Here is a 26,242-nt window from a genome sequence, read left to right as displayed (position 1 = left end):
TAGGGCCAAAGGAAATATCCTCCGATAACAAAGAGAAAGAAGCTTTCTGAGAAACTTCTTTCTGTTCTGTGAAATCATCTCACAGAGTCACAGCTTTCCTCTCAAGAAGCCTTTCGCTAAGACAGTTCTTGTGGAAATGGCAAAGTGATATTTGTAAGCCCATAGAGGGCTATGGTGAAAAAGGAAATATCCTCAGATGAAATCTGGAAAGAAGTTTTCTGAGAAACTGTTTAGTGTTCTGTGAATTCATCTCACAGAGTTACATCTGTATTTCGTGGATCTCTTTGTTAGCCTTATTTCTGTGGAATCTGAGAACAGAGATTTCGGATCCCTTTGAAGACTATAGGGCCAAAGGAAATATCCTCCGATAACAAAGAGAAAGAAGCTTTCTGAGAAACTTCTATGTGTTCTGTGAAATCATCTCACAGAGTTACCGCTTTCCCCTCAAGAAGCCTTTCACTAGGACAGTTCTTGTGTAATTTGCAAAGAGATATTTGGAAGCCCATAGAGGGCTATGGTGAAAAAGGAAATATCCTCAGATGATATCTGGAAAGAAGCTTTCTGAGAAACCTGCTTAGTGTTCTGTTAATTCATCTCACCGAATTACATCTGTATTTCGTGGATCTCTTTGCTAGCCTTATTTCTGTGTAATCTGAGAACAGATATTTCGGATCCCTTTGAAGACTATAGAGCCAAAGGAAATATCCTCCGATAACAAAGAGAAAGAAGCTTTCTGAGAAACTTCATTGTGTTCTGTGAAATCATCTCACAGAGTTACAGCTTTCCCATCAAGAAGCCTTTCGCTAGGACAGTTCTTGTGTAATTGGCAAAGAGATATTTGGAAGCCCGTAGAGGGCTATGGTGAAAAAGGAAATATCCTCAGATGAAATCTGGAAAGAAGCTTTCTGAGAAACTGCTTAGTGTTCTGTTAATTCATCTCACAGGGTTACATGTGTATATCGTGGATCTCTTTGCTAGCCTTATTTCTGTGTAATCTGAGAACAGATATTTCGGATCCCTTTGAAGACTATAGAGCCAAAGGAAATATCCTCCGATAACAAAGAGAAAGAAGCTTTCTGAGAAACTTCATTGTGTTCTGTGAAATCATCTCAAAGAGTTACAGCTTTCCCCTCAAGAAGCCTTTCGCTAGGACAGTTCTTGTGTAATTGGCAAAGAGATATTTGGAAGTCCATAGAGGGCTATGGTGAAAAAGGAAATATCCTCAGATGAAATCTGGAAAGAAGCTTTCTGAGAATCTGCTTAGTGTTCTGTTAATTCATCTCACAGGGTTACATGTGTATATCGTGGATCTCTTTGCTAGCCTTATTTCTGTGGAATCTGAGAACAGATATTTCGGATCCCTTTGAAGACTATAGGGCCAAAGGAAATATCCTGCGATAACAAAGAGAAAGAAGCTTTCTGAGAAACTTCTTTGTGTTCTGTGAAATCATCTCACAGAGTTACAGCTTTCCCCTCAAGAAGCCTTTAACTAAGACTGTTCTTGTGAAATTGGCAAAGAGATATTTGGAAGCCCATAGAGGGCTATGGTGAAAAAGGAAATATCCTCAGATGAAATCTGGAAAGAAGATTTCTGAGAAACTGCTTAGTGTTCTGTGAATTCATCTCACAGAGTTACATCTGTATTTCGTGGATCTCTTTGCTAGCCTTATTTCTGTGTAATCTGAGAACAGATATTTCGGATCCCTTTGAAGACTATAGGGCCAAAGGATATATCCTGCGATAACAAAGAGAAAGAAGCTTTCTGAGAAACTTCTTTGTGTTCTGTGAAATCATCTCACAGAGTTACAGCTTTCCCCTCAAGAAGCCTTTCGCTAAGACAGTTCTTGTGGAATTGGCAAAGTGATATTTGTAAGCCCATAGAGGGCTATGGTGAAAAAGGAAATATCCTCAGTTGAAATCTGGAAAGAAGCTTTGAGAAACTGCTTAGTGTTCTGTTAATTCATCTCACAGAGTTACATCTGTATTTCGTGGATCTCTTTGCTAGCCTTATTTCTGTGGAATCTGAGAACAGATATTTCGGATCCCTTTGAAGACTATAGGGCCAAAGGAAATATCCTGCGATAACAAAGAGAAAGAAGCTTTCTGAGAAACTTCTTTGTGTTCTGTGAAATCATCTCACAGAGTTACAGCTTTCCCCTCAAGAAGCCTTTCGCTAAGACAGTTCTTGTGGAATAGGCAAAGTGATATTTGGAAGCCCATAGAGGGCTATGGTGAAAAAGGAAATATCCTCAGATGAAATCTGGAAAGAAGCTTTCTGAGAAACTGCTTAGTGTTCTGTTAATTCATCTCACAGAGTTACATCTGTATTTCGCGGATCTCTTTGCTAGCCTTATTTCTGTGTAATCTGAGAACAGATATTTCGGATCCCTTTGAAGACTATAGAGCCAAAGGAAATATCCTCCGATAACAAAGAGAAAGAAGCTATCTGAGAATCTTATTTGTGTTCTGTGAAATCATCTCACAGAGTTACAGCTTTCCCCTCAAGAAGCCTTTAGCTAAGACTGTTCTTGTGAAATTGGCAAAGAGATATTTGGAAGCCCATAGAGGGCTATGGTGAAAAAGGAAATATCCTCAGATGAAATCTGGAAAGAAGCTTTCTGAGAAACTGCTTAGTGTTCTGTGAATTCATCTCACAGAGTTACATCTGTATTTCGTGGATCTCTTTGCTAGCCTTATTTCTGTGTAATCTGAGAACAGATATTTCGGATCCCTTTGAAGACTATAGGGCCAAAGGAAATATCCTGCGATAACAAAGAGAAAGAAGCTATCTGAGAAACTTCTTTGTGTTCTGTGAAATCATCTCACAGAGTTACAGCTTTCCCCTCAAGAAGCCTTTCGCTAGGACAGTTCTTGTGTAATTGGCAAAGAGATATTTGGAAGCCCATAGAGGGCTATGGTGACAAAGGAAATATCCTCAGATGAAATCTGGAAAGAAGCTTTCTGAGAAACTGCTTAGTGTTCTGTGAATTCATCTCACAGAGTTACATCTGTATTTCGTGGATCTCTTTGCTAGCCTTATTTCTGTGGAATCTGAGAACAGATATTTCGGATCCCTTTGAAGACTATAGGGCCAAAGGAAATATCCTGCGATAACAAAGAGAAAGAAGCTTTCTGAGAAACTTCTTTGTGTTCTGTGAAATCATCTCACAGAATTACAGCTTTCCCCTCAAGAAGCCTTTCGCTAAGACAGTTCTTGTGGAATTGGCAAAGTGATATTTGGAAGCCCATAGAGGGCTATGGTGAAAAAGGAAATATCCTCAGATGAAATCTGGAAAGAAGCTTTCTGAGAAACTGCTTAGTGTTCTGTGAATTCATCTCACAGAGTTACATCTGTATTTCGTGGATCTCTTTGTTAGCCTTATTTCTGTGGAATCTGAGAACAGAGATTTCGTATCCCTTTGAAGACTATAGGGCCAAAGGAAATATCCTCCGATAACAAAGAGAAAGAAGGTTTCTGAGAAACTTCTTTGTGTTCTGTGAAATCATCTCACAGAGTTACAGCATTCCCCTCAAGAAGCCTTTCGCTCAGACAGTTCTTGTGGAATTGGCAAAGAGATATTTGGAAGCCCATAGAGGACTACGGTGAAAAAGGAAATATCCTCAGATGAAATCTGGAAAGAAGCTTTCTGAGAAACTGCTTAGTGTTCTGTGAATTCATCTCACAGAGTTACATGTGTATTTCGTGGATCTCTTTGCTAGCCTTATTTCTGTGGAATCTGAGAAAAGATATTTCGGATCCCTATGAAGACTATAGGGCCAAAGGAAATATCCTCCGATAACAAAGAGAAAGAAGCTTTCTGAGAAACTTCTTTCTGTTCTGTGAAATCATCTCACAGAGTCACAGCTTTCCTCTCAAGAAGCCTTTCGCTAAGACAGTTCTTGTGGAAATGGCAAAGTGATATTTGTAAGCCCATAGAGGGCTATGGTGAAAAAGGAAATATCCTCAGATGATATCTGGAAAGAAGCTTTCTGAGAAACCTGCTTAGTGTTCTGTTAATTCATCTCACCGAGTTACATCTGTATTTCGTGGATCTCTTTGCTAGCCTTATTTCTGTGTAATCTGAGAACAGATATTTCGGATCCCTTAGAAGACTATAGAGCCAAAGGAAATATCCTCCGATAACAAAGAGAAAGAAGCTTTCTGAGAAACTTCATTGTGTTCTGTGAAATCATCTCAAAGAGTTACAGCTTTCCCCTCAAGAAGCCTTTCGCTAGGACAGTTCTTGTGTAATTGGCAAAGAGATATTTGGAAGCCCATAGAGGGCTATGGTGAAAAAGGAAATATCCTCAGATGAAATCTGGAAAGAAGCTTTCTGAGAATCTGCTTAGTGTTCTGTTAATTCATCTCACAGGGTTACATGTGTATATCGTGGATCTCTTTGCTAGCCTTATTTCTGTGGAATCTGAGAACAGATATTTCGGATCCCTTTGAAGACTATAGGGCCAAAGGAAATATCCTGCGATAACAAAGAGAAAGAAGCTTTCTGAGAAACTTCTTTGTGTTCTGTGAAATCATCTCACAGAGTTACAGCTTTCCCCTCAAGAAGCCTTTAACTAAGACTGTTCTTGTGAAATTGGCAAAGAGATATTTGGAAGCCCATAGAGGGCTATGGTGAAAAAGGAAATATCCTCAGATGATATCTGGAAAGAAGCTTTCTGAGAAACTGCTTAGTGTTCTGTGAATTCATCTCACAGAGTTACATCTGTATTTCGTGGATCTCTTTGCTAGCCTTATTTCTGTGGAATCTGAGAACAGATATTTCGGATCCCTTTGAAGACTATAGGGCCAAAGGAAATATCCTGCGATAACAAAGAGAAAGAAGCTTTCTGAGAAACTTCTTTGTGTTCTGTGAAATCATCTCACAGAGTTACAGCTTTCCCCTCAAGAAGCCTTTCGCTAGGACAGTTCTTGTGTAATTGGCAAAGAGATATTTGGAAGCCCATAGAGGGCTATGGTGACAAAGGAAATATCCTCAGATGAAATCTGGAAAGAAGCTTCCTGAGAAACTGCTTAGTGTTCTGTGAATTCATCTCACAGAGTTACATCTGTATTTCGTGGATCTCTTTGCTAGCCTTATTTCTGTGTAATCTGAGAACAGATATTTCGGATCCCTTTGAAGACTATAGGGCCAAAGGAAATATCCTGCTATAACAAAGAGAAAGAAGCTTTCTGAGAAACTTCTTTGTGTTCTGTGAAATTATCTCACAGAATTACAGCTTTCCCCTCAAGAAGCCTTTCGCTAAGACAGTTCTTGTGGAATTGGCAAAGTGATATTTGGAAGCCCATAGAGGGCTATTGTGAAAAAGGAAATATCCTCAGATGAAATCTGGAAAAAAGCTTTCTGAGAAACTGCTTAGTGTTCTGTGAATTCATCTCACAGAGTTACATATGTATTTCGTGGATCTCTTTGCTAGCCTTATTTCTGTGGAATCTGAGAAAAGATATTTCGGATCCCTATGAAGACTATAGGGCCAAAGGAAATATCCTCCGATAACAAAGAGAAAGAAGCTTTCTGAGAAACTTCTTTCTGTTCTGTGAAATCATCTCACAGAGTCACAGCTTTCCTCTCAAGAAGCCTTTCGCTAAGACAGTTCTTGTGGAAATGGCAAAGTGATATTTGTAAGCCCATAGAGGGCTATGGTGAAAAAGGAAATATCCTCAGATGAAATCTGGAAAGAAGTTTTCTGAGAAACTGTTTAGTGTTCTGTGAATTCATCTCACAGAGTTACATCTGTATTTCGTGGATCTCTTTGTTAGCCTTATTTCTGTGTAATCTGAGAACAGATATTTCGGATCCCTTTGAAGACTATAGGGCCAAAGGAAATATCCTCCGATAACAAAGAGAAAGAAGCTTTCTGAGAAACTTCTATGTGTTCTGTGAAATCATCTCACAGAGTTACCGCTTTCCCCTCAAGAAGCCTTTCACTAGGACAGTTCTTGTGTAATTTGCAAAGAGATATTTGGAAGCCCATAGAGGGCTATGGTGAAAAAGGAAATATCCTCAGATGATATCTGGAAAGAAGCTTTCTGAGAAACCTGCTTAGTGTTCTGTTAATTCATCTCACCGAATTACATCTGTATTTCGTGGATCTCTTTGCTAGCCTTATTTCTGTGTAATCTGAGAACAGATATTTCGGATCCCTTTGAAGACTATAGAGCCAAAGGAAATATCCTCCGATAACAAAGAGAAAGAAGCTTTCTGAGAAACTTCATTGTGTTCTGTGAAATCATCTCACAGAGTTACAGCTTTCCCATCAAGAAGCCTTTCGCTAGGACAGTTCTTGTGGAATTGGCAAAGAGATATTTGGAAGCCCGTAGAGGGCTATGGTGAAAAAGGAAATATCCTCAGATGAAATCTGGAAAGAAGCTTTCTGAGAAACTGCTTAGTGTTCTGTTAATTCATCTCACAGGGTTACATGTGTATATCGTGGATCTCTTTGCTAGCCTTATTTCTGTGGAATCTGAGAACAGATATTTCGGATCCCTTTGAAGACTAAAGGGCCAAAGGAAATATCCTGCGATAACAAAGAGAAAGAAGCTTTCTGAGAAACTTCTTTGTGTTCTGTGAAATCATCTCACAGAGTTACAGCTTTCCCCTCAAGAAGCCTTTAACTAAGACTGTTCTTGTGAAATTGGCAAAGAGATATTTGGAAGCCCATAGAGGGCTATGGTGAAAAAGGAAATATCCTCAGATGAAATCTGGAAAGAAGATTTCTGAGAAACTGCTTAGTGTTCTGTGAATTCATCTCACAGAGTTACATCTGTATTTCGTGGATCTCTTTGCTAGCCTTATTTCTGTGTAATCTGAGAACAGATATTTCGGATCCCTTTGAAGACTATAGGGCCAAAGGAAATATCCTGCGATAACAAAGAGAAAGAAGCTTTCTGAGAAACTTCTTTCTGTTCTGTGAAATCATCTCACAGAGTTACAGCTTTCCCCTCAAGAAGCCTTTCGCTAAGACAGTTCTTGTGGAATTGGCAAAGTGATATTTGTAAGCCCATAGAGGGCTATGGTGAAAAAGGAAATATCCTCAGATGAAATCTGGAAAGAAGCTTTGAGAAACTGCTTAGTGTTCTGTTAATTCATCTCACAGAGTTACATCTGTATTTCGTGGATCTCTTTGCTAGCCTTATTTCTGTGGAATCTGAGAACAGATATTTCGGATCCCTTTGAAGACTATAGGGCCAAAGGAAATATCCTGCGATAACAAAGAGAAAGAAACTTTCTGAGAAACTTCTTTCTGTTCTGTGAAATCATCTCACAGAGTTACAGCTTTCCCCTCAAGAAGCCTTTCGCTAAGACAGTTCTTGTGGAATAGGCAAAGTGATATTTGGAAGCCCATAGAGGGCTATGGTGAAAAAGGAAATATCCTCAGATGAAATCTGGAAAGAAGCTTTCTGAGAAACTGCTTAGTGTTCTGTGAATTCATCTCACAGAGTTACATGTGTATATCGTGGATCTCTTTGCTAGCCTTATTTCTGTGGAATCTGAGAAAAGATATTTCGGATCCCTTTGAAGACTATAGGGCCAAAGGAAATATCCTCCGATAACAAAGAGAAAGAAGCTTTCTGAGAAACTTCTTTCTGTTCTGTGAAATCATCTCACAGAGTCACAGCTTTCCTCTCAAGAAGCCTTTCGCTAGGACAGTTCTTGTGGAAATGGCAAAGTGATATTTGTAAGCCCATAGAGGGCTATGGTGAAAAAGGAAATATCCTCAGATGAAATCTGGAAAGAAGCTTTCTGAGAAACTGCTTAGTGTTCTGTGAATTCATCTCACAGAGTTACATCTGTATTTCGTGGATCTCTTTGCTAGCCTTATTTCTGTGGAATCTGAGAAAAGATATTTCGGATCCCTATGAAGACTATAGGGCCAAAGGAAATATCCTCCGATAACAAAGAGAAAGAAGCTTCCTGAGAAACTACTATGTGTTCTGTGAAATCATCTCACAGAGTTACAGCTTTCCCCTCAAGAAGCCTTTCGCTAGGACAGTTCTTGTGTAATTGGCAAAGAGATATTTGGAAGCTCATAGAGGGCTATGGTGACAAAGGAAATATCCTCAGATGAAATCTGGAAAGAAGCTTTCTGAGAAACTGCTTAGTGTTCTGTGAATTCATCTCACAGAGTTACATCTGTATTTCGTGGATCTCTTTGCTAGCCTTATTTCTGTGGAATCTGAGAACAGATATTTCGGATCCCTTTGAAGACTATAGGGCCAAAGGAAATATCCTGCGATAACAAAGAGAAAGAAGCTTTCTGAGAAACTTCTTTGTGTTCTGTGAAATCGTCTCACAGAGTTACAGCTTTCCCCTCAAGAAGCCTTTCGCTAAGACAGTTCTTGTGGAATAGGCAAAGTGATATTTGGAAGCCCATAGAGGGCTATGGTGAAAAAGGAAATATCCTCAGATGAAATCTGGAAAGAAGCTTTCTGAGAAACTGCTTAGTGTTCTGTGAATTCATCTCACAGAGTTACATGTGTATATCGTGGATCTCTTTCCTAGCCTTATTTCTGTGGAATCTGAGAAAAGATATTTCGGATCCCTTTGAAGACTATAGGGCCAAAGGAATTATCCTCCGATAACAAAGAGAAAGAAGCTTTCTGAGAAACTTCTTTCTGTTCTGTGAAATCATCTCACAGAGTCACAGCTTTCCTCTCAAGAAGCCTTTCGCTAGGACAGTTCTTGTGGAAATGGCAAAGTGATATTTGTAAGCCCATAGAGGGCTATGGTGAAAAAGGAAATATCCTCAGATGAAATCTGGAAAGAAGCTTTCTGAGAAACTGCTTAGTGTTCTGTGAATTCATCTCACAGAGTTACATCTGTATTTCGTGGATCTCTTTGTTAGCCTTATTTCTGTGGAATCTGAGAACAGAGATTTCGTATCCCTTTGAAGACTATAGGGCCAAAGGAAATATCCTCCGATAACAAAGAGAAAGAAGGTTTCTGAGAAACTTCTTTGTGTTCTGTGAAATCATCTCACAGAGTTACAGCATTCCCCTCAAGAAGCCTTTCGCTCAGACAGTTCTTGTGGAATTGGCAAAGAGATATTTGGAAGCCCATAGAGGACTACGGTGAAAAAGGAAATATCCTCAGATGAAATCTGGAAAGAAGCTTTCTGAGAAACTGCTTAGTGTTCTGTGAATTCATCTCACAGAGTTACATGTGTATTTCGTGGATCTCTTTGCTAGCCTTATTTCTGTGGAATCTGAGAAAAGATATTTCGGATCCCTATGAAGACTATAGGGCCAAAGGAAATATCCTCCGATAACAAAGAGAAAGAAGCTTTCTGAGAAACTTCTTTCTGTTCTGTGAAATCATCTCACAGAGTCACAGCTTTCCTCTCAAGAAGCCTTTCGCTAAGACAGTTCTTGTGGAAACGGCAAAGTGATATTTGTAAGCCCATAGAGGGCTATGGTGAAAAAGGAAATATCCTCAGATGATATCTGGAAAGAAGCTTTCTGAGAAACCTGCTTAGTGTTCTGTTAATTCATCTCACCGAGTTACATCTGTATTTCGTGGATCTCTTTACTAACCTTATTTCTGTGTAATCTGAGAACAGATATTTCGGATCCCTTTGAAGACTATAGAGCCAAAGGAAATATCCTCCGATAACAAAGAGAAAGAAGCTTTCTGAGAAACTTCATTGTGTTCTGTGAAATCATCTCAAAGAGTTACAGCTTTCCCCTCAAGAAGCCTTTCGCTAGGACAGTTCTTGTGTAATTGGCAAAGAGATATTTGGAAGCCCATAGAGGGCTATGGTGAAAAAGGAAATATCCTCAGATGAAATCTGGAAAGAAGCTTTCTGAGAATCTGCTTAGTGTTCTGTTAATTCATCTCACAGGGTTACATGTGTATATCGTGGATCTCTTTGCTAGCCTTATTTCTGTGGAATCTGAGAACAGATATTTCGGATCCCTTTGAAGACTATAGGGCCAAAGGAAATATCCTGCGATAACAAAGAGAAAGAAGCTTTCTGAGAAACTTCTTTGTGTTCTGTGAAATCATCTCACAGAGTTACAGCTTTCCCCTCAAGAAGCCTTTAACTAAGACTGTTCTTGTGAAATTGGCAAAGAGATATTTGGAAGCCCATAGAGGGCTATGGTGAAAAAGGAAATATCCTCAGATGAAATCTGGAAAGCAGCTTTCTGAGAAACTGCTTAGTGTTCTGTGAATTCATCTCACAGAGTTACATCTGTATTTCGTGGATCTCTTTGCTAGCCTTATTTCTGTGGAATCTGAGAACAGATATTTCGGATCCCTTTGAAGACTATAGGGCCAAAGGAAATATCCTGCGATAACAAAGAGAAAGAAGCTTTCTGAGAAACTTCTTTGTGTTCTGTGAAATCATCTCACAGAGTTACAGCTTTCCCCTAAAGAAGCCTTTCGCTAGGACAGTTCTTGTGTAATTGGCAAAGAGATATTTGGAAGCCCATAGAGGGCTATGGTGACAAAGGAAATATCCTCAGATGAAATCTGGAAAGAAGCTTCCTGAGAAACTGCTTAGTGTTCTGTGAATTCATCTCACAGAGTTACATCTGTATTTCGTGGATCTCTTTGCTAGCCTTATTTCTGTGTAATCTGAGAACAGATATTTCGGATCCCTTTGAAGACTATAGGGCCAAAGGAAATATCCTGCTATAACAAAGAGAAAGAAGCTTTCTGAGAAACTTCTTTGTGTTCTGTGAAATTATCTCACAGAATTACAGCTTTCCCCTCAAGAAGCCTTTCGCTTAGACAGTTCTTGTGGAATTGGCAAAGTGATATTTGGAAGCCCATAGAGGGCTACGGTGAAAAAGGAAATATCCTCAGATGAAATCTGGAAAAAAGCTTTCTGAGAAACTGCTTAGTGTTCTGTGAATTCATCTCACAGAGTTACATATGTATTTCGTGGATCTCTTTGCTAGCCTTATTTCTGTGGAATCTGAGAAAAGATATTTCGGATCCCTATGAAGACTATAGGGCCAAAGGAAATATCCTCCGATAACAAAGAGAAAGAAGCTTTCTGAGAAACTTCTTTCTGTTCTGTGAAATCATCTCACAGAGTCACAGCTTTCCTCTCAAGAAGCCTTTCGCTAAGACAGTTCTTGTGGAAATGGCAAAGTGATATTTGTAAGCCCATAGAGGGCTATGGTGAAAAAGGAAATATCCTCAGATGAAATCTGGAAAGAAGTTTTCTGAGAAACTGCTTAGTGTTCTGTGAATTCATCTCACAGAGTTACATCTGTATTTCGTGGATCTCTTTGTTAGCCTTATTTCTGTGGAATCTGAGAACAGAGATTTCGGATCCCTTTGAAGACTATAGGGCCAAAGGAAATATCCTCCGATAACAAAGAGAAAGAAGCTTTCTGAGAAACTTCTATGTGTTCTGTGAAATCATCTCACAGAGTTACCGCTTTCCCCTCAAGAAGCCTTTCACTAGGACAGTTCTTGTGTAATTTGCAAAGAGATATTTGGAAGCCCATAGAGGGCTATGGTGAAAAAGGAAATATCCTCAGATGATATCTGGAAAGAAGCTTTCTGAGAAACCTGCTTAGTGTTCTGTTAATTCATCTCACCGAATTACATCTGTATTTCGTGGATCTCTTTGCTAGCCTTATTTCTGTGTAATCTGAGAACAGATATTTCGGATCCCTTTGAAGACTATAGAGCCAAAGGAAATATCCTCCGATAACAAAGAGAAAGAAGCTTTCTGAGAAACTTCATTGTGTTCTGTGAAATCATCTCACAGAGTTACAGCTTTCCCATCAAGAAGCCTTTCGCTAGGACAGTTCTTGTGTAATTGGCAAAGAGATATTTGGAAGCCCATAGAGGGCTATGGTGAAAAAGGAAATATCCTCAGATGAAATCTGGAAAGAAGCTTTCTGAGAAACTGCTTAGTGTTCTGTTAATTCATCTCACAGGGTTACATGTGTATATCGTGGATCTCTTTGCTAGCCTTATTTCTGTGTAATCTGAGAACAGATATTTCGGATCCCTTTGAAGAAAAAAGGGCCAAAGGAAATATCCTGAGATAACAAAGAGAAAGAAGCTTTCTGAGAAACTTCTTTGTGTTCTGTGAAATCATCTCACAGAGTTACAGCTTTCCCCTCAAGAAGCCTTTAACTAAGACTGTTCTTGTGAAATTGGCAAAGAGATATTTGGAAGCCCATAGAGGGCTATGGTGAAAAAGGAAATATCCTCAGATGAAATCTGGAAAGAAGATTTCTGAGAAACTGCTTAGTGTTCTGTGAATTCATCTCACAGAGTTACATCTGTATTTCGTGGATCTCTTTGCTAGCCTTATTTCTGTGTAATCTGAGAACAGATATTTCGGATCCCTTTGAAGACTATAGGGCCAAAGGAAATATCCTGCGATAACAAAGAGAAAGAAGCTTTCTGAGAAACTTCTTTGTGTTCTGTGAAATCATCTCACAGAGTTACAGCTTTCCCCTCAAGAAGCCTTTCGCTAAGACAGTTCTTGTGGAATAGGCAAAGTGATATTTGGAAGCCCATAGAGGGCTATGGTGAAAAAGGAAATATCCTCAGATGAAATCTGGAAAGAAGCTTTCTGAGAAACTGCTTAGTGTTCTGTGAATTCATCTCACAGAGTTACATCTGTATATCGTGGATCTCTTTGCTAGCCTTATTTCTGTGGAATCTGAGAAAAGATATTTCGGATCACTTTGAAGACTATAGCGCCAAAGGAAATATCCTCCGATAACAAAGAGAAAGAAGCTTTCTGAGAAACTTCTTTCTGTTCTGTGAAATCATCTCACAGAGTCACAGCTTTCCTCTCAAGAAGCCTTTCGCTAGGACAGTTCTTGTGGAAATGGCAAAGTGATATTTGTAAGCCCATAGAGGGCTATGGTGAAAAAGGAAATATCCTCAGATGAAATCTGGAAAGAAGCTTTCTGAGAAACTGCTTAGTGTTCTGTGAATTCATCTCACAGAGTTACATCTGTATTTCGTGGATCTCTTTGTTAGCCTTATTTCTGTGGAATCTGAGAACAGAGATTTCGGATCCCTTTGAAGACTATAGGGCCAAAGGAAATATCCTCCGATAACAAAGAGAAAGAAGGTTTCTGAGAAACTTCTTTGTGTTCTGTGAAATCATCTCACAGAGTTACAGCATTCCCCTCAAGAAGCCTTTCGCTCAGACAGTTCTTGTGGAATTGGCAAAGAGATATTTGGAAGCCCATAGAGGACTACGGTGAAAAAGGAAATATCCTCAGATGAAATCTGGAAAGAAGCTTTCTGAGAAACTGCTTAGTGTTCTGTGAATTCATCTCACAGAGTTACATGTGTATTTCGTGGATCTCTTGCTAGCCTTATTTCTGTGGAATCTGAGAAAAGATATTTCGGATCCCTATGAAGACTATAGGGCCAAAGGAAATATCCTCCGATAACAAAGAGAAAGAAGCTTTCTGAGAAACTACTATGTGTTCCGTGAAATCATCTCACAGAGTTACAGCTTTCCCCTCAAGAAGCCTTTCGCTAGGACAGTTCTTGTGTAATTGGCAAAGAGATATTTGGAAGCCCATAGAGGGCTATGGTGAAAAAGGAAATATCCTCAGATGAAATCTGGAAAGAAGCTTTCTGAGAAACTGCTTAGTGTTCTGTGAATTCATCTCACAGAGTTACATCTGTACTTCGTGGATCTCTTTGCTAGCCTTATTTCTGTGTAATCTGAGAACAGATATTTCGGATCCCTTTGAAGACTATAGGGCCAAAGGAAATATCCTGCGATAACAAAGAGAAAGAAGCTTTCTGAGAAACTTCTTTGTGTTCTGTGAAATCATCTCACAGAATTACAGCTTTCCCCTCAAGAAGCCTTTCGCTAAGACAGTTCTTGTGGAATTGGCAAAGTGATATTTGGAAGCCCATAGAGGGCTATGGTGAAAAAGGAAATATCCTCAGATGAAATCTGGAAAGAAGCTTTCTGAGAAACTGCTTAGTGTTCTGTGAATTCATCTCACAGAGTTACATCTGTATTTCGTGGATCTCTTTGCTAGCCTTATTTCTGTGGAATCTGAGAACAGATATTTCGGATCCCTTTGAAGACTATAGGGCCAAAGGAAATATCCTGCGATAACAAAGAGAAAGATGCTTTCTGAGAAACTTCTTTGTGTTCTGTGAAATCATCTCACAGAGTTACAGCTTTTCCCTCAAGAAGCCTTTACCTAAGACAGTTCTTGTGAAATTGGCATAGAGATATTTGGAAGCCCATAGAGGGCTATGGTGAAAAAGGAAATATCCTCAGATGAAATCTGGAAAGAAGCTTTCTGAGAAACTGCTTAGTGTTCTGTGAATTCATCTCACAGAGTTACATATGTATTTCGTGGATCTCTTTGCTAGCCTTATTTCTGTGGAATCTGAGAAAAGATATTTCGGATCCCTATGAAGACTATAGGGCCAAAGGAAATATCCTCCGATAACAAAGAGAAAGAAGCTTTCTGAGAAACTTCTTTGTGTTCTGTGAAATCATCTCACAGAGTTACAGCTTTCCCCTCAATAAGCCTTTCGCTAAGACAGTTCTTGTGGAATTGGCAAAGTGATATTTGGAAGCCCATAGAGGGCTATGGTGAAAAAGGAAATATCCTCAGATGAAATCTGGAAAGAAGCTTTCTGAGAAACTGCTTAGTGTTCTGTGAATTCATCTCACAGAGTTACATCTGTATTTCGTGGATCTCTTTGCTAGCCTTATTTCTGTGGAATCTGAGAACAGATATTTCGGATCCCTTTGAAGACTATAGGGCCAAAGGAAATATCCTGCGATAACAAAGAGAAAGAAGCTTTCTGAGAAACTTCTTTGTGTTCTGTGAAATCATCTCACAGAGTTACAGCTTTACCCTCAAGAAGCCTTTCGCTAAGACTGTTCTTGTGGAATTGGCAAAGTGATATTTGGAAGCCCATAGAGGGCTATGGTGAAAAAGGAAATATCCTCAGATGAAATCTGGAAAGAAGCTTTCTGAGAATCTGCTTAGTGTTCTGTGAATTCATCTCACAGAGTTACATCTGTATTTCGTGCATCTCTTTGTTAGCCTTATTTCTGTGGAATCTGAGAACAGAGATTTGGGATCCCTTTGAAGACTATAGGGCCAAAGGAAATATCCTCCGATAACAAAGAGAAAGAAGGTTTCTGAGAAACTTCTTTGTGTTCTGTGAAATCATCTCACAGAGTTACAGCATTCCCCTCAAGAAGCCTTTCGCTCAGACAGTTCTTGTGGAATTGGCAAAGAGATATTTGGAAGCCCATAGAGGACTACGGTGAAAAAGGAAATATCCTCAGATGAAATCTGGAAAGAAGCTTTCTGAGAAACTGCTTAGTGTTCTGTGAATTCATCTCACAGAGTTACATGTGTATTTCGTGGATCTCTTTGCTAGCCTTATTTCTGTGGAATCTGAGAAAAGATATTCCGGATCCCTATGAAGACTATAGGGCCAAAGGAAATATCCTCCGATAACAAAGAGAAAGAAGCTTTCTGAGAAACTACTATGTGTTCTGTGAAATCATCTCACAGAGTTACAGCTTTCCCCTCAAGAAGCCTTTCGCTAGGACAGTTCTTGTGTAATTGGCAAAGAGATATTTGGAAGCCCATAGAGGGCTATGGTGAAAAAGGAAATATCCTCAGATGATATCTGGAAAGAAGCTTTCTGAGAAACTGCTTAGTGTTCTGTTAATTCATCTCACCGAGTTACATCTGTATTTCGTGGATCTCTTTGCTAGCCTTATTTCTGTGTAATCTGAGAACCGATATTTCGTATCCCTTTGAAGACTATAGAGCCAAAGGAAATATCCTCCGATAACAAAGAGAAAGAAGCTTTCTGAGAAACTTCTTTGTGTTCTGTGAAATCATCTCACAGAGTTACAGCTTTCCCCTCAAGAAGCCTTTCGCTAGGACAGTTCTTGTGTAATTGGCAAAGAGATATTTGGAAGCCCATAGAGGGCTATGGTGAAAAAGGAAATATCCTCAGATGAAATCTGGAAAGAAGCTTTCTGAGAATCTGCTTAGTGTTCTGTTAATTCATCTCACAGGGTTACATGTGTATATCGTGGATCTCTTTGCTAGCCTTATTTCTGTGGAATCTGAGAACAGATATTTCTGATCCCTTTGAAGACTATAGGGCCAAAGGAAATATCCTGCGATAACAAAGAGAAAGAAGCTTTCTGAGAAACTTCTTTGTGTTCTGTGAAATCATCTCACAGAGTTACAGCTTTCCCCTCTAGAAGCCTTTATCTAAGACTGTTCTTGTGAATTTGGCAAAGAGGTATTTGGAAGCCCATAGAGGGCTATGGTGAAAAAGGAAATATCCTCAGATGAAATCTGGAAAGAAGCTTTCTGAGAAACTGCTTAGTGTTCTGTGAATTCATCTCACAGAGTTACATCTGTATTTCGTGGATCTCTTTGCTAGCCTTATTTCTGTGGAATCGGAGAACAGATATTTCGGATCCCTTTGAAGACTATAGGGCCAAAGGAAATATCCTGCGATAACAAAGAGAAAGAAGCTTTCTGAGAAACTTCTTTGTGTTCTGTGAAATCATCTCACAGAGTTACAGCTTTCCCCTCAAGAAGCCTTTCGCTAGGACAGTTCTTGTGTAATTGGCAAAGCGATATTTGGAAGCCCATAGAGGGCTATGGTGACAAAGGAAATATCCTCAGATGAAATCTGGAAAGAAGCTTTCTGAGAAACTGGTTAGTGTTCTGTGAATTCATCTCACAGAGTTACATCTGTATTTCGTGGATCTCTTTGCTAGCCTTATTTCTGTGGAATCTGAGAACAGATATTTCGGATCCCTTTGAAGACTATAGGGCCAAAGGAAATATCCTGCGATAACAAAGAGAAAGAAGCTTTCTGAGAAACTTCTTTGTGTTCTGTGAAATCATCTCACAGAATTACAGCTTTCCCCTCAAGAAGCCTTTCGCTAAGACAGTTCTTGTGGAATTGGCAAAGTGATATTTGGAAGCCCTTAGAGGGCTATTGTGAAAAAGGAAATATCCTCAGATGAAATCTGGAAAAAAGCTTTCTGAGAAACTGCTTAGTGTTCTGTGAATTCATCTCACAGAGTTACATATGTATTTCTTGGATCTCTTTGCTAGCCTTATTTCTGTGGAATCTGAGAAAAGATATTTCGGATCCCTATGAAGACTATAGGGCCAAAGGAAATATCCTCCGATAACAAAGAGAAAGAAGCTTTCTGAGAAACTTCTTTCTGTTCTGTGAAATCATCTCACAGAGTCACAGCTTTCCTCTCAAGAAGCCTTTCGCTAAGACAGTTCTTGTGGAAATGGCAAAGTGATATTTGTAAGCCCATAGAGGGCTATGGTGAAAAAGGAAATATCCTCAGATGAAATCTGGAAAGAAGCTTTCTGAGAAACTGCTTAGTGTTCTGTGAATTCATCTCACAGAGTTACATCTGTATTTCGTGGATCTCTTTGTTAGCCTTATTTCTGTGGAATCTGAGAACAGAGATTTCGGATCCCTTTGAAGACTATAGGGCCAAAGGAAATATCCTCCGATAACAAAGAGAAAGAAGGTTTCTGAGAAACTTCTTTGTGTTCTGTGAAATCATCTCACAGAGTTACAGCATTCCCCTCAAGAAGCCTTTCGCTCAGACAGTTCTTGTGGAATTGGCAAAGAGATATTTGGAAGCCCATAGATGACTACGGTGAAAAAGGAAATATCCTCAGATGAAATCTGGAAAGAAGCTTTCTGAGAAACTGCTTAGTGTTCTGTGAATTCATCTCACAGAGTTACATGTGTATTTCGTGGATCTCTTTGCTAGCCTTATTTCTGTGGAATCTGAGAAAAGATATTTCGGATCCCTATGAAGACTATAGGGCCAAAGGAAATATCCTCCGATAACAAAGAGAAAGAAGCTTTCTGAGAAACTTCTATGTGTTCTGTGAAATCATCTCACAGAGTTACAGCTTTCCCCTCAAGAAGCCTTTCACTAGGACAGTTCTTGTGTAATTGGCAAAGAGATATTTGGAAGCCCATAGAGGGCTAAGGTGAAAAAGGAAATATCCTCAGATGATATCTGGAAAGAAGCTTTCTGAGAAACTGCTTAGTGTTCTGTTAATTCATCTCACCGAGTTACATCTGCATTTCGTGGATCTCTTTGCTAGCCTTATTTCTGTGTAATCAGAGAACAGATATTTCGGATCCCTTTGAAGACTATAGAGCCAAAGGAAATATCCTCCGATAACAAAGAGAAAGAAGCTTTCTGAGAAACTTCTTTGTGTTCTGTGAAATCATCTCACAGAGTTACAGCTTTCCCCTCAAGAAGCCTTTCGCTAGGACAGTTCTTGTGTAATTGGCAAAGAGATATTTGGAAGCCCATAGAGGGCTATGGTGAAAAAGGAAATATCCTCAGATGAAATCTGGAAAAAAGCTTTCTGAGAATCTGCTTAGTGTTCTGTTAATTCATCTCACAGGGTTAAATGTGTATATCGTGGATCTCTTTGCTAGCCTTATTTCTGTGGAATCTGAGAACAGATATTTCGGATCCCTTTGAAGACTATAGGGCCAAAGGAAATATCCTGCGATAACAAAGAGAAAGAAGCTTTCTGAGAAACTTCTTTGTGTTCTGTGAAATCATCTCACAGAGTTACAGCTTTCCTCTCAAGAAGCCTTTCGCTAAGACAGTTCTTGTGGAAATGGCAAAGTGATATTTGTAAGCCCATAGAGGGCTATGGTGAAAAAGGAAATATCCTCAGATGAAATCTGGAAAGAAGCTTTCTGAGAAACTGCTTAGTGTTCTGTGATTTCATCTCACAGAGTTACATCTGTATTTCGTGGATCTCTTTGCTAGCCTTATTTCTGTGGAATCTGAGAACAGATATTTCGGATCCCTATGAAGACTATTGGGCCAAAGGAAATATCCTGCGATAACAAAGAGAAAGAAGGTTTCTGAGAAACTTCTTTGTGTTCTGTGAAATCATCTCACAGAATTACAGCTTTCCCCTCAAGAAGCCTTTCGCTAGGACAGTTCTTGTGTAATTGGCAAAGAGATATTTGGAAGCCCATAGAGGGCTATGGTGACAAAGGAAATATCCTCAGATGAAATCTGGAAGGAAGCTTTCTGAGAAACTGCTTAGTGTTCTGTGAATTCATCTCACAGAGTTACATCTGTATTTCGTGGATCTCTTTGCTAGCCTTATTTCTGTGGAATCTGAGAACAGATATTTCGGATCCCTTTGAAGACTATAGGGCCAAAGGAAATATCCTGCGATAACAAAGAGAAAGAAGGTTTCTGAGAAACTTCTTTGTGTTCTGTGAAATCATCTCACAGAATTACAGCTTTCCCCTCAAGAAGCCTTTCGCTAAGACAGTTCTTGTGGAATTGGCAAAGTGATATTTGGAAGCCCATAGAGGGCTATGGTGAAAAAGGAAATATCCTCAGATGAAATCTGGAAAGAAGCTTTCTGAGAAACTGCTTAGTGTTCTGTGAATTCATCTCACAGAGTTACATCTGTATTTCGTGGATCTCTTTGCTAGCCTTATTTCTGTGGAATCTGAGAACAGATATTTCGGATCCCTTTGAAGACTATAGGGCCAAAGGAAATATCCTGCGATAACAAAGAGAAAGATGCTTTCTGAGAAACTTCTTTGTGTTCTGTGAAATCATCTCACAGAGTTACAGCTTTTCCCTCAAGAAGCCTTTACCTAAGACAGTTCTTGTGAAATTGGCATAGAGATATTTGGAAGCCCATAGAGGGCTATGGTGAAAAAGGAAATATCCTGAGATGAAATCTGGAAAGAAGCTTTCTGAGAAACTGCTTAGTGTTCTGTGAATTCATCTCACAGAGTTACATATGTATTTCGTGGATCTCTTTGCTAGCCTTATTTCTGTGGAATCTGAGAAAAGATATTTCGGATCCCTATGAAGACTATAGGGCCAAAGGAAATATCCTCCGATAACAAAGAGAAAGAAGCTTTCTGAGAAACTTCTTTGTGTTCTGTGAAATCATCTCACAGAGTTACAGCTTTCCCCTCAAGAAGCCTTTCGCTAAGACAGTTCTTGTGTAATTGGCAAAGAGATATTTGGAAGCCCATAGAGGGCTATGGTGACAAAGGAAATATCCTCAGATGAAATCTGTAAAGAAGCTTTCTGAGAAACTGCTTAGTGTTCTGTGAATTCATCTCACAGAGTTACATCTGTATTTCGTGGATCTCTTTGCTAGCCTTATTTCTGTGGAATCTGAGAACAGATATTTCGGATCCCTTTGAAGACTATAGGGCCAAAGGAAATATCCTGCGATAACAAAGAGAAAGAAGCTTTCTGAGAAACTTCTTTGTGTTCTGTGAAATCATCTCACAGAATTACAGCTTTCTCCTCAAGAAGCCTTTCGCTAAGACAGTTCTTGTGGAATTGGCAAAGTGATATTTGGAAGCCCATAGAGGGCTATGGTGAAAAAGGAAATATCCTCAGAAGAAATCTGGAAAGAAGATTTCTGAGAAACTGCTTAGTGTTCTGTGAATTCATCTCACAGAGTTACATCTGTATTTCGTGGATTTCTTTGCTAGCCTTATTTCTGTGGAATCTAAGAACAGATATTTCGGATCCCTTTGAAGACTATAGGGCCAAAGGAAATATCCTGCGATAACAAAGAGAAAGATGCATTCTTAGAAACTTCTTTGTGTTCTGTGAAATCATCTCACAGAGTTACAGCTTTTCCCTCAAGAAGCCTTTAACTAAGACAGTTCTTGTGAAATTGGCATAGAGATATTTGGAAGCCCATAGAGGGCTATGGTGAAAAAGGAAATATCCTCAGATGAAATCTGGAAAGAAGCTTTCTGAGAAACTGCTTAGTGTTCTGTGAATTCATCTCACAGAGTTACATATGTATTTCGTGGATCTCTTTGCTAGCCTTATTTCTGTGGAATCTGAGAAAAGATATTTCGGATCCCTATGAAGACTATAGGGCCAAAGGAAATATCCTCCGATAACAAAGAGAAAGAAGCTTTCTGAGAAACTTCTTTGTGTTCTGTGAAATCATCTCACAGAGTTACAGCTTTCGCCTCAATAAGCCTTTCGCTAAGACAGTTCTTGTGGAATTGGCAAAGTGATATTTGGAAGCCCATAGAGGGCTATGGTGAAAAAGGAAATATCCTCAGATAAAATCTGGAAAGAAGCTTTCTGAGAAACTGCTTAGTGTTCTGTGAATTCATGTCACAGAGTTACATCTGTATTTCGTGGATCTCTTTGCTAGCCTTATTTCTGTGGAATCTGAAAACAGATATTTCGGATCCCGTTGAAGACTATAGGGCCAAAGGAAATATCCTGCGATAACAAAGAGAAAGAAGCTTTCTGAGAAACTTCTTTCTGTTCTCTGAAATCATGTCACAGAGTTACAGCTTTCCCCTCAAGAAGCCTTTCGCTAGGACAGTTCTTGTGTAATTGGCAAAGAGATATTTGGAAGCCCATAGAGGGCTATGGTGACAAAGGAAATATCCTCAGATGAAATCTGGAAAGAAGATTTCTGAGAAACTGCTTAGTGTTCTGTGAATTCATCTCACAGAGTTACATCTGTATTTCGTGGATCTCTTTGCTAGCCTTATTTCTGTGGAATCTGAGAACAGATATTTCGGATCCCTTTGAAGACTATAGGGCCAAAGGAAATATCCTGCGATAACAAAGAGAAATAAGCTTTCTGCGAAACTTCTTTGTGTTCTGTGAAATCATCTCACAGAGTTACAGCTTTCCCCTCAAGAAGCCTTTCGCTAAGACAGTTCTTGTGGAATTGGCAAAGTGATATTTGGAAGCCCATAGAGGGCTATGGTGAAAAAGGAAATATCCTCAGATGAAATCTGGAAAGAAGCTTTCTGAGAATCTGCTTAGTGTTCTGTGAATTCATCTCACAGAGTTACATCTGTATTTCGTGCATCTCTTTGTTAGCCTTATTTCTGTGGAATCTGAGAACAGAGATTTGGGATCCCTTTGAAGACTATAGGGCCAAAGGAAATATCCTCTGATAACAAAGAGAAAGAAGGTTTCTGAGAAACTTCTTTGTGTTCTGTGAAATCATCTCACAGAGTTACAGCATTCCTCTCAAGAAGCCTTTCGCTCAGACAGTTCTTGTGGAATTGGCAAAGAGATATTTGGAAGCCCATAGAGGACTACGGTGAAAAAGGAAATATCCTCAGATGAAGTCTGGAAAGAAGCTTTCTGAGAAACTGCTTAGTGTTCTGTGAATTCATCTCACAGAGTTACATGTGTATTTCGTGGATCTCTTTGCTAGCCTTATTTCTGTGGAATCTGAGAAAAGATATTTCGGATCCCTATGAAGACTATAGGGCCAAAGGAAATATCCTCCGATAACAAAGAGAAAGAAGCTTTCTGAGAAACTACTACGTGTTCTGTGAAATCATCTCACAGAGTTACAGCTTTCCCCTCAAGAAGCCTTTCGCTAGGACAGTTCTTGTGTAATTGGCAAAGAGATATTTGGAAGCCCATAGAGGGCTATGGTGAAAAAGGAAATATCCTCAGATGATATCTGGAAAGAAGCTTTCTGAGAAACTGCTTAGTGTTCTGTTAATTCATCTCACCGAGTTACATCTGTATTTCGTGGATCTCTTTGCTAGCCTTATTTCTGTGTAATCTGAGAACCGATATTTCGTATCCCTTTGAAGACTATAGAGCCAAAGGAAATATCCTCCGATAACAAAGAGAAAGAAGCTTTCTGAGAAACTTCTTTGTGTTCTGTGAAATCATCTCACAGAGTTACAGCTTTCCCCTCAAGAAGCCTTTCGCTAGGACAGTTCTTGTGTAATTGGCAAAGAGATATTTGGAAGCCCATAGAGGGCTATGGTGAAAAAGGAAATATCCTCAGATGAAATCTGGAAAGAAGCTTTCTGAGAATCTGCTTAGTGTTCTGTTAATTCATCTCACAGGGTTACATGTGTATATCGTGGATCTCTTTGCTAGCCTTATTTCTGTGGAATCTGAGAACAGATATTTCTGATCCCTTTGAAGACTATAGGGCCAAAGGAAATATCCTGCGATAACAAAGAGAAAGAAGCTTTCTGAGAAACTTCTTTGTGTTCTGTGAAATCATCTCACAGAGTTACAGCTTTCCCCTCTAGAAGCCTTTATCTAAGACTGTTCTTGTGAATTTGGCAAAGAGGTATTTGGAAGCCCATAGAGGGCTATGGTGAAAAAGGAAATATCCTCAGATGAAATCTGGAAAGAAGCTTTCTGAGAAACTGCTTAGTGTTCTGTGAATTCATCTCACAGAGTTACATCTGTATTTCGTGGATCTCTTTGCTAGCCTTATTTCTGTGGAATCTGAGAACAGATATTTCGGATCCCTTTGAAGACTATAGGGCCAAAGGAAATATCCTGCGATAACAAAGAGAAAGAAGCTTTCTGAGAAACTTCTTTGTGTTCTGTGAAATCATCTCACAGAGTTACAGCTTTCCCCTCAAGAAGCCTTTCGCTAGGACAGTTCTTGTGTAATTGGCAAAGCGATATTTGGAAGCCCATAGAGGGCTATGGTGACAAAGGAAATATCCTCAGATGAAATCTGGAAAGAAGCTTTCTGAGAAACTGGTTAGTGTTCTGTGAATTCATCTCACAGAGTTACATCTGTATTTCGTGGATCTCTTTGCTAGCCTTATTTCTGTGGAATCTGAGAACAGATATTTCGGATCCCTTTGAAGACTATAGGGCCAAAGGAAATATCCTGCGATAACAAAGAGAAAGAAGCTTTCTGAGAAACTTCTTTGTGTTCTGTGAAATCATCTCACAGAATTACAGCTTTCCCCTCAAGAAGCCTTTCGCTAAGACAGTTCTTGTGGAATTGGCAAAGTGATATTTGGAAGCCCTTAGAGGGCTATTGTGAAAAAGGAAATATCCTCAGATGAAATCTGGAAAAAAGCTTTCTGAGAAACTGCTTAGTGTTCTGTGAATTCATCTCACAGAGTTACATATGTATTTCTTGGATCTCTTTGCTAGCCTTATTTCTGTGGAATCTGAGAAAAGATATTTCGGATCCCTATGAAGACTATAGGGCCAAAGGAAATATCCTCCGATAACAAAGAGAAAGAAGCTTTCTGAGAAACTTCTTTCTGTTCTGTGAAATCATCTCACAGAGTCACAGCTTTCCTCTCAAGAAGCCTTTCGCTAAGACAGTTCTTGTGGAAATGGCAAAGTGATATTTGTAAGCCCATAGAGGGCTATGGTGAAAAAGGAAATATCCTCAGATGAAATCTGGAAAGAAGCTTTCTGAGAAACTGCTTAGTGTTCTGTGAATTCATCTCACAGAGTTACATCTGTATTTCGTGGATCTCTTTGTTAGCCTTATTTCTGTGGAATCTGAGAACAGAGATTTCGGATCCCTTTGAAGACTATAGGGCCAAAGGAAATATCCTCCGATAACAAAGAGAAAGAAGGTTTCTGAGAAACTTCTTTGTGTTCTGTGAAATCATCTCACAGAGTTACAGCATTCCCCTCAAGAAGCCTTTCGCTCAGACAGTTCTTGTGGAATTGGCAAAGAGATATTTGGAAGCCCATAGATGACTACGGTGAAAAAGGAAATATCCTCAGATGAAATCTGGAAAGAAGCTTTCTGAGAAACTGCTTAGTGTTCTGTGAATTCATCTCACAGAGTTACATGTGTATTTCGTGGATCTCTTTGCTAGCCTTATTTCTGTGGAATCTGAGAAAAGATATTTCGGATCCCTATGAAGACTATAGGGCCAAAGGAAATATCCTCCGATAACAAAGAGAAAGAAGCTTTCTGAGAAACTTCTATGTGTTCTGTGAAATCATCTCACAGAGTTACAGCTTTCCCCTCAAGAAGCCTTTCACTAGGACAGTTCTTGTGTAATTGGCAAAGAGATATTTGGAAGCCCATAGAGGGCTAAGGTGAAAAAGGAAATATCCTCAGATGATATCTGGAAAGAAGCTTTCTGAGAAACTGCTTAGTGTTCTGTTAATTCATCTCACCGAGTTACATCTGCATTTCGTGGATCTCTTTGCTAGCCTTATTTCTGTGTAATCAGAGAACAGATATTTCGGATCCCTTTGAAGACTATAGAGCCAAAGGAAATATCCTCCGATAACAAAGAGAAAGAAGCTTTCTGAGAAACTTCTTTGTGTTCTGTGAAATCATCTCACAGAGTTACAGCTTTCCCCTCAAGAAGCCTTTCGCTAGGACAGTTCTTGTGTAATTGGCAAAGAGATATTTGGAAGCCCATAGAGGGCTATGGTGAAAAAGGAAATATCCTCAGATGAAATCTGGAAAAAAGCTTTCTGAGAATCTGCTTAGTGTTCTGTTAATTCATCTCACAGGGTTAAATGTGTATATCGTGGATCTCTTTGCTAGCCTTATTTCTGTGGAATCTGAGAACAGATATTTCGGATCCCTTTGAAGACTATAGGGCCAAAGGAAATATCCTGCGATAACAAAGAGAAAGAAGCTTTCTGAGAAACTTCTTTGTGTTCTGTGAAATCATCTCACAGAGTTACAGCTTTCCTCTCAAGAAGCCTTTCGCTAAGACAGTTCTTGTGGAAATGGCAAAGTGATATTTGTAAGCCCATAGAGGGCTATGGTGAAAAAGGAAATATCCTCAGATGAAATCTGGAAAGAAGCTTTCTGAGAAACTGCTTAGTGTTCTGTGATTTCATCTCACAGAGTTACATCTGTATTTCGTGGATCTCTTTGCTAGCCTTATTTCTGTGGAATCTGAGAACAGATATTTCGGATCCCTATGAAGACTATTGGGCCAAAGGAAATATCCTGCGATAACAAAGAGAAAGAAGGTTTCTGAGAAACTTCTTTGTGTTCTGTGAAATCATCTCACAGAATTACAGCTTTCCCCTCAAGAAGCCTTTCGCTAGGACAGTTCTTGTGTAATTGGCAAAGAGATATTTGGAAGCCCATAGAGGGCTATGGTGACAAAGGAAATATCCTCAGATGAAATCTGGAAGGAAGCTTTCTGAGAAACTGCTTAGTGTTCTGTGAATTCATCTCACAGAGTTACATCTGTATTTCGTGGATCTCTTTGCTAGCCTTATTTCTGTGGAATCTGAGAACAGATATTTCGGATCCCTTTGAAGACTATAGGGCCAAAGGAAATATCCTGCGATAACAAAGAGAAAGAAGGTTTCTGAGAAACTTCTTTGTGTTCTGTGAAATCATCTCACAGAATTACAGCTTTCCCCTCAAGAAGCCTTTCGCTAAGACAGTTCTTGTGGAATTGGCAAAGTGATATTTGGAAGCCCATAGAGGGCTATG

The sequence above is a fragment of the Macaca nemestrina genome, chromosome 4 (assembly GCF_043159975.1).
Source record: "Macaca nemestrina isolate mMacNem1 chromosome 4, mMacNem.hap1, whole genome shotgun sequence".
NCBI lineage: Eukaryota > Metazoa > Chordata > Mammalia > Primates > Cercopithecidae > Macaca > Macaca nemestrina.
Note: the sequence above shows the minus strand (reverse complement) of the source record.